Source organism: Triticum urartu, chromosome 3, assembly GCF_003073215.2.
Source record: "Triticum urartu cultivar G1812 chromosome 3, Tu2.1, whole genome shotgun sequence".
In the NCBI taxonomy this organism is placed as follows: domain Eukaryota; kingdom Viridiplantae; phylum Streptophyta; class Magnoliopsida; order Poales; family Poaceae; genus Triticum; species Triticum urartu.
Genome location: NC_053024.1, coordinates 503363283 through 503371339, shown reverse-complemented (window position 1 = coordinate 503371339; position 8057 = coordinate 503363283). Strand labels below are relative to the sequence as shown.

At 38.5% G+C, this 8057-nt stretch overlaps 1 long non-coding RNA gene across 1 annotated transcript; it reads left to right on the top strand.

The window, feature by feature from the left end:
* Positions 1-493: 493 nt before the first annotated feature.
* LOC125544620 lies at positions 494-7484 on the top strand. The gene is made up of 2 exons (XR_007299574.1): positions 494-6727; positions 7240-7484. It is a non-coding gene; the product is annotated as an uncharacterized LOC125544620 (long non-coding RNA).
* The last annotated feature ends 573 nt before the right edge of the window (positions 7485-8057 follow it).

The window sequence follows — 8057 nt, the reverse complement described above, 5'->3', positions numbered from 1 at the left end:
ATAGCCGGGCACAAAAATGAGACACCCATAATAAAAGATGTGTGCAAGCTATAGTGAATAAAGTTTAAATAACTAACAAAGTAGATATTCGATATTTTTATCGTATGCTGGTCAAGTGCTGGTGCTAAACATGATTTTACCATTTGATGGTTTTGATGGTATGTGGAATTATCGTTTCATATTTGGGAAAATATTGAGATCAAACTTTATCACTGAATTCTTTGGGGGCGCCTCACTGTAGCTGTGGGTTTGCCGGATACGTCTGCACGACTGTGTTGATAGTTGTGATGGTGACATGAAATGATACTTTCATATGCATAGTCCAAATAACAATGATGGTTACCGGTTTGAGTTTTTTTTCTATGGTCGTGTAATATTCAGACCATTTTACAGCATAAAGCATTATAGGAGTATATAATTTAGGCTGAGCACACGTATGTGAACTCCACCTGTACACAATCTGATTAGGAGGAATTTTTTGAGTTGTCTTTAAACCAATGTTTTTTTTTCTTCTGGTGAAAGACGAGCAGGATCACGGAGATGTACAACTGGACACATTTTTCTGGTGGAAGCCGAACAGGATCACTTCTCTCGCACCCACACCTTCACACACTCACACGTCTCTCTCTCTCTCTCTCTCTCTGAAGCTCACTCACACGTAGTAGCTCTTGAATATACTGAAACAAAAACGTAGCTCTTGACTAATCCCCTTTTAGTGTCCTTCCGTCCCCTCGCTCCACCAAAATTGCTTCCACTCGAGCTCAAGCTTCCCAACAACACCTCAAGTCCCCTCTTGATTCCTTGCCATGACCTTGCTCGTCCTCACCTGCACGCACCGCTGCAGCTCGGCTCACTGGTGCGGCCACGGGATGAGCCTAGTTTGGCTCGCTGTACGCCTCCTCGATCTCTCAGGCCGGTCAACAGCGACGGAGGGGCAGTAGGGCTCGATGAGAAGCCGCGCCATGGAGGATGCGAGCTTGCCGATCTTGACTGTGTCGTCGTCGTTAGCGTCCTTGGAGGCGATGTGGGCGTGGATCTCGTCTCCCGGAGCCAGCTTGGATCCACATCGATTGTGAGGATGCTGGCGGCGTTGTTTTCCCTTGCATCGTGGTTGTCCCCGAGCAAGGCAGCCCGGTAGGTCGTCTTCATCCTCGACAGTGGCAGCCTGAATTCGGCGACTCATTCTACCACCTAGAGGTCCCCCCTTCACCCTTTTCCTATCTTTCTCATATATCTTTTTCTTGTTTCTTATCCTGTCTCTGCATGTGTATGGCTAAACCAAAATAAGCCACCGCACCAGGGGCTTGCCGCTTAATACTCTGACGCCTATACCAGGGTACTGTACATGACATGATGTACCATGTGCTGCTGCATGCTTTTGTCCACAAGCAACGCACAGCCTCCCAAGCTTTTGTCTTGCATCATCTGTCTTGTGCTACAGTGAGAGAGAGGTGACATGCATTTAAATATTTTTCAACAGAGTGTGCAGACTAGTTGTTTGAAAGCTGGACTGTATGATTGTATCACCATTTTTTTCAGAGTTAAATACATTAGAAGTCTTACAACTTGCGCGCGACGATCAGTTTGATGCACGAACTTGCAAAATACATGTTTCTGGTCATTAAATTTGTGCGGGTGTGCAAATACGGTCATATTTCCCGTACGTGGATGTATTTGCTGCCTACGTGGCAATGCCAGTGTAGCAAGGGCCCATTGTCAGTGCCTAATGCACGTGATGTTTTTTCTAAAAAACACCCTTGTTTTTTTACTTTGTACAAAAGCACTCCAACAATAGTTGTCCGCTGGGTCCCAGCCGTCAGTATTCGCTGTAAAAACATTTGGCTGGAAAAAAAGGGACGGAGCGAGTTAGTTCGAAACTACAAACTGTTGTAATGGCGCTAACAACCTAACCACCTCAACTGATCGTGCTTGCTGTTTCATTTGGACTACTAAGGTATATCACCTCTGGGATAAAAGTACACATTCTGAATATATTTTCTTTTCTCTACATTTTCCAATTCAAAATGATTCAGATTCAAACAAAACTTCCACTGATTTGTTTGAAAGAAAATTACATACATTCCTTCTACACAACATTTTCTTTTATCTAGATTTTTAATTTAAAATTCGAATTTAAAGAAAAAAATTATTTGATTTTTCCAGGAAAAAATTACGTAAATTCATTCGGACCTGTATTTTCGTTTATCAAGATTTTCCAATTTTAATATATTCGAATTCAGACAAAATATCCAGTGATTTGTTCGAAAGAAATTTGCGTACATTGATTATGAACTGTATTTCTTTTATATAGCTTATTCAAATTCAAACAAAAATTAGATGATTTGTCCGAACAATACTTACATTCATTCTGAGCCACATTCCTTTTCTCTAGATTTTCAAATTTCGAATTATTCAATTTGAAACAAAGTTTTTCTGATTTGTCCCCATAAAATGTGTATATTCATTGTGCACTATATTCACTGTGCACTATATTCATTTTTCCATATTTTTAATTTTTAAATTATTTGAATTCAAACAAAAAATAGTTAATTTCTCCGAAAAATTTATGTACATTATTTTTTACATATAATTTTTTTATCTAGATTTTCGAATTTATAATGAGTTCTGTTGATTGTCCGAAAGAAATTGACGTATATTCATTATGAACTATATTTTATTGTAAATGGAAAAAAGAAAGAAGAATACATAAGATAAATTGTGTTTATCTATTTAAATGTCATTGTGGCTGATGTTTTTTTAACTCATTGTGGCCGGATGGTTGGTGCTCCCACACGCGGCGAGCTTATGTGTTCATAGGTTCTTCTAAAAAATGTGGTCATAGGTTCGAATCGGTGCCTTCCCTTTTTCTCGTTTTGGTTTCTATTTTAGCTCGTACTGTCTTTTTTTAAGGCCGCACAATATTTCTTATATAAAGCTAATTGTGCTCCAAGAGTGTGAACAATATGTAGGTCAATTGGTTATCGAAGCGTGGCGGATCGTAGCAGGTGTTCTGTTCGAATCCCAATGTTCGTTCATCATTTTTCATTTTATTTGAGGAATTTTTTGCATAAATAAAAAAATGCAAGGGTGCTTCCTGAAGAAAAAAATAGTGCACACGGGTTACCCACCGCTGACAATGGACCCCTGCCACGTTGGCACGCCATGTATTGACATGATATAGCTGAATACGGTAGAAAGCACCGTATATGAACGGAGGGACAGATTAGATGACCAGAATCATGTATTTTACAAGTTTATGCACCAAACTGACCATCGCGTGCAAGTTCTATGACTTACAGTGTATTTACCTCTTTTTTTCATCGCCATTGATACTATATGAGGAAGGCACAACTGTTTTCTTTTTTTACATTTTGACATTTTTTTTGTTTCAATTGGGCAAGGCAACTGTTTAACTCTAGCATGCATGCATGTATATCACACTATACCATCAAATTCCAGGCGAAGTGGCGCGTGAGCAAGCTTTGCATCTTTCACTAACCAAACCTCTCAAGAAAATCTGTCGGAAAACTTTGGACGGGGTAGCTAGCTCTCTCTCACAGCACCTCTCTCAACGTACAGAAAATTATTTATCTTGGTTCACCCTCTCTCTTTTAAATCCGAGGAGAAAACATCTTAAACCTGCTTTCTCTCTCTGTCTCCTCACTTTCTCTCACAAGACCCTCATGCAGAAGAGACCCATGCACCGCCCAACCGCGACAGTGTTGTCGAATGAAATCCACTGCATGATGTGTCTAATCTCTCGTTGCCACATGTTGGCGTGTGCCGTTTTCCAACTCATATTTTCGCATTTTCTTGCTAGCCGCCCTTGGTCCTAAAAAGGAGCAAGATTCCTATTCCCTGGACGGCCTAGCACCTAGCATGGAGCCCTACATATTTTCTAATCTATCTGTCACAAGCGGCACAGACCGAAGGGATCTGTTCTCTGTTCGATAGACAGGAGGGGCAGCTAAAAAGACGGTACAAAAGTAACAGTGTGGGGCAACCTGCTAATTACACTGCTGCGAACAGCTACAACGCTCGTGATGCGTCTTCACCACACAAATCCCAAAGCGAACCAATGGTCCAGATAGTAGGTATCGTGGAGCTCGAGCTAGGAAGGAACTTTGCCTAAACCAATATAATGTGCATTAAGGTACAGCTTGTTAGTGAAAAGATGTAAATTTATTTATGCCCCCTCCACCTTTTTCTGTACTTGGGACTTGCATTGGCAGAGGCCCCTCTGCCCTCGTTCAGATTCAACAAATTTAATAAGTAATTAGTTTATTTGTGATTAGCTATAGCTTTAAGATTTCCCAGAGATTGAATTAATTTTAATAGGTGATATGAAAATAGGTGCTATTACATTTCGCATATTAACTATAACGATCTGTGGATACTGTCACTATTGTATTGCACAGTAGGATAAGTTTAAAATATCTGATAATATATGGTGTCGACAAATTATAATATTGAGTTATTTCCATTGAATGTTGATGCATGTTTTGAATACTTCTGGGAGTAGTAGAATATATCTGTCCTGCCATATCATGTTATTACCATAGAAAGTCAGTTTTGCTCCATGTACTTATGGTTATCTAAAAAGGCTAGTAGCATCTATAAGTGTTTGTTTAGTTCCTACCTTCAGAATATTTTTGTGTACACTATGTTCTTGACCACATCATCCTTATTGTTAGTTCATCTGCTATATAAAGGAAAATAACAGGTGTGATCAAGTCAATAGGATATAACTTGAGAGTGTTTTTTTCTAAGTATTCCCTTTCTCTTATGTTTCTCATGAACTCCTTGAGCTTTATGTGGAACACTCAGTCAACAATATTAGACCTTTCTCCTCGCAAAAAAAGGAAAACCAACAATATAAGGTTTTCTACTGCTGCTTGGCCTACTTCCTGTAGCATAGATAGATTGAATCTCCCGCCAAGTTGCGTTGCATGTGACTGTCACAAATAGGTCTGTGTATCCAAGGCACTGACATATTTACATAGCATCTTGGTAGTTTTCTGCTTTGTATCTTGGTCTATCTGTCAAGCTGGATGGCACATGGCAGTAGTATTCTCCTTCATACCTGGTCAACCGTTGTATTTCTATTGCGTCTTGCAAGTCAGCATACAATTCCGTTCTTAGGTTTCCTTGATGCCTTTCGATCCAGTCTATTTGTACAACAAAATATATGCAAGGGCAATGAACTGCAATTTAGGCTTTTCACACACAAGCAAGTGTTTCGACAGGTTAGTATGTTGTTGTATATGATTCTCATAGTATTCCAACATTGTTATATCCTTTCTCTTCGACTTTGCACCTTATTTTAATGTGTAATGTGTATTTTCTCTATACCCATCTTCTCCGTAGGGGAATAATAATATATACTGCATAGCCATGAATTTTGAATGGTTCTCTGATACTCTTTGGTCTCATGTCTTTGTACTGAACAATGATATCTCGTCCTTTTCTATTCTGTGTTGTATCATTCACAATCAAGGCTGCAACTTCAGTTGCAGATGGCATGTCATGTCGTCTTAATCTCACGTTGTGATAGCCACCTTTTCAAGTTTATTCCTTGCCATTCTGAGTGTTTTAGCTAGTACTCCCTCTATAAACTAATATAAGAGCGTTTAGATCACTAAAGTAGTAATCTAAACACTCTTACATTAGTTTACGGAGGGATTACATGATATGGTTCCCTGTGGCAATGAAACAATGCTGATTTTGCCGTTGTCTTGGTTAAGCCATACTACATGGAAATTTGTTCTCATGTTGTTTTGACAAAGAAATAATTGATAGCTACGGTCAGGACCAAATGTAGCATGTTTTTATTTACTTAATACACCACTTCAAATTAGTTGCAGATCATATGGAACTGCATAGGCGGACGGGCTTGATAACCATTTGTGGATGGTAAACTGTGTAAGATCAGATATTTGTACATCAAATACACTGGATTATTGAAGAAACTTTTGTAAGCCTGGAAAGAATGGTAGACATAGATAACACAATTGTTGCTCAAAGCAGAAGCAATCTATAATATTGTTTCCAGTACACCTTACTACAGTCGTGCATCATGTAAGAGAAGTTTAGCAGTTGAATTCAAAGCAGTAAGTAAAGATAGTGGATGATAATACACATAAAGAAACAAGTTTGTACAATTTTCTTTGCGCACGTGGTTCAAAGGTTCTTCTTTTGGCATAGTTGTGCAGTCTGGCACATCTCCATCTATGATCGAATGTTTTCTCATTTTCTTGTCTTGAAGTTTCATTCTCCTCTCCTAACTTTTCATTGTTTATTGACTGGACTCACATCAGTAAGAAATAATTTGAAATATTTTCCCTGGTCCAAGCTTAAACCACTAACCCACGTGCGCCTACTTGAATCACAAATCCAAGCTAAATCTTTTTCTTATAATACCACCTATTAAAGATTCATGGTTAGTAATGGATCAGCTTGTTGTATTGCATATTTCATACTTTTAACCACCTTGGCAGACTTCTAACATTTTTGCTATGTGGCTCACCTTTTATTTCCTTTGGTTCTTCCTGCACAATGGAGAAGATGAGATATTGTAAAGTCGTTGTGTAGTACTGCTCAAGATTATGAAGATTTATGATTTTGATATTTTTTCTGCTTACAAAATTCCGTCTTTGTTGTAGAAAGGAGATCAACTTCCAAGACCAGTGGATGTTAAGTTCCAATCTTCATTTGAAAACACAAATATGTGAGTACCTTTTATCCTAGTGGTGTAGTTACATGCAAATCCATAAAAAGCATATGTTTAGTGAAGAATAAGATTGCAATTGAGGATGGCAAGTTCATGTACAATTAAAAATCGCAAGGTGAACTTAGGGTCTGATCTGAACTTAAAGGCTATTGCCTCTGTTCATTGATATAAGATGCTTTATATGGCAAGTCGAGAAAATGTCTTATATTACAGAGGCAGTACTTGATTGTGTTGTCACACCTTAAATTAAGGACGTGGATTGTACTGCTGATTATGTTCTGTTGAGAAAGATTGAACTCTAAGAATATGATAAGGTTGCAATCAAGGATGCGAAGTTGATCTAGAATAATGACTAAAAAATCACAACGGGAACTTAGGACATGATTAAAAAGCTATTTCATTGTGTTGTCATACCTTGAATAGAAGATGTAAGTTGTATTGTCATACCCAAAAAGTATTGTTTTTGAGAAAAGAGTAAACTTTATATCAGTTCTATATGATCTCTGTAGATGGTACTTGCCGGAGGTGGTCTGCTTGCTCGATGGAGCCGATGGCACAATCAAGGAGATTTGGACACTCGCTCGTGAGAGTTAACTGTTTTTTAGGGAAATCCATTATGACGGTGTATATTGATTTGCAATAATTGCTCCATCATCCGTAAGGACGGGAAGTTAAAATGCTGGAGGTTGCTTGTCATGGATATGAGTCCAACCTATTGTGAGTTATGTTTTTGGAACCGTGAGATTGATTGTAAGATTGGTGTGAAGAACATGACATGGATGGTAAAATTGATCGTGAGATTAGTGTCTTCATAGGATATGGCAAAAAAAACAAAAGGGCATATATGGCTTGGATGTTCAAGAGAAGTAATCAACCTACCTACCTGGTCACGCTGCGTTGTGCGAGCCGGCCACCTCGAACTCGGCGGAGGCGACCTATGCCTTCTGCTTGGGTCTTTTCTTTCTTTGCATCCCTAAATCGTAGGAAGGCTGGAAGCCTAGATTGATACGTGATGGATTTTTTAGAGGCAAAAAGTTAGGGGAGGAAAGAACGCGTGGTGGATTTTTTAGAGAAAAAAAGTCACGTGAAGAAAGGACGGTCTGGTCCATTATAATGGCAGTGGTGGGTAAATTTTGACTTAAATCTAATCTAATGGCTATATAATTTTCTTTATTAAATTATTAACGGTTATATGTTTTTTATTTTTGTGGTAATTTCTAGACTAATTTATTTTTTCTCGTTAACCCGTCAAGTACTTTTTATATATAAATAGATTATTTGATTTGGAGTTACGGTTGAATTACTATGATTTTTAGAAGTTTAGTCA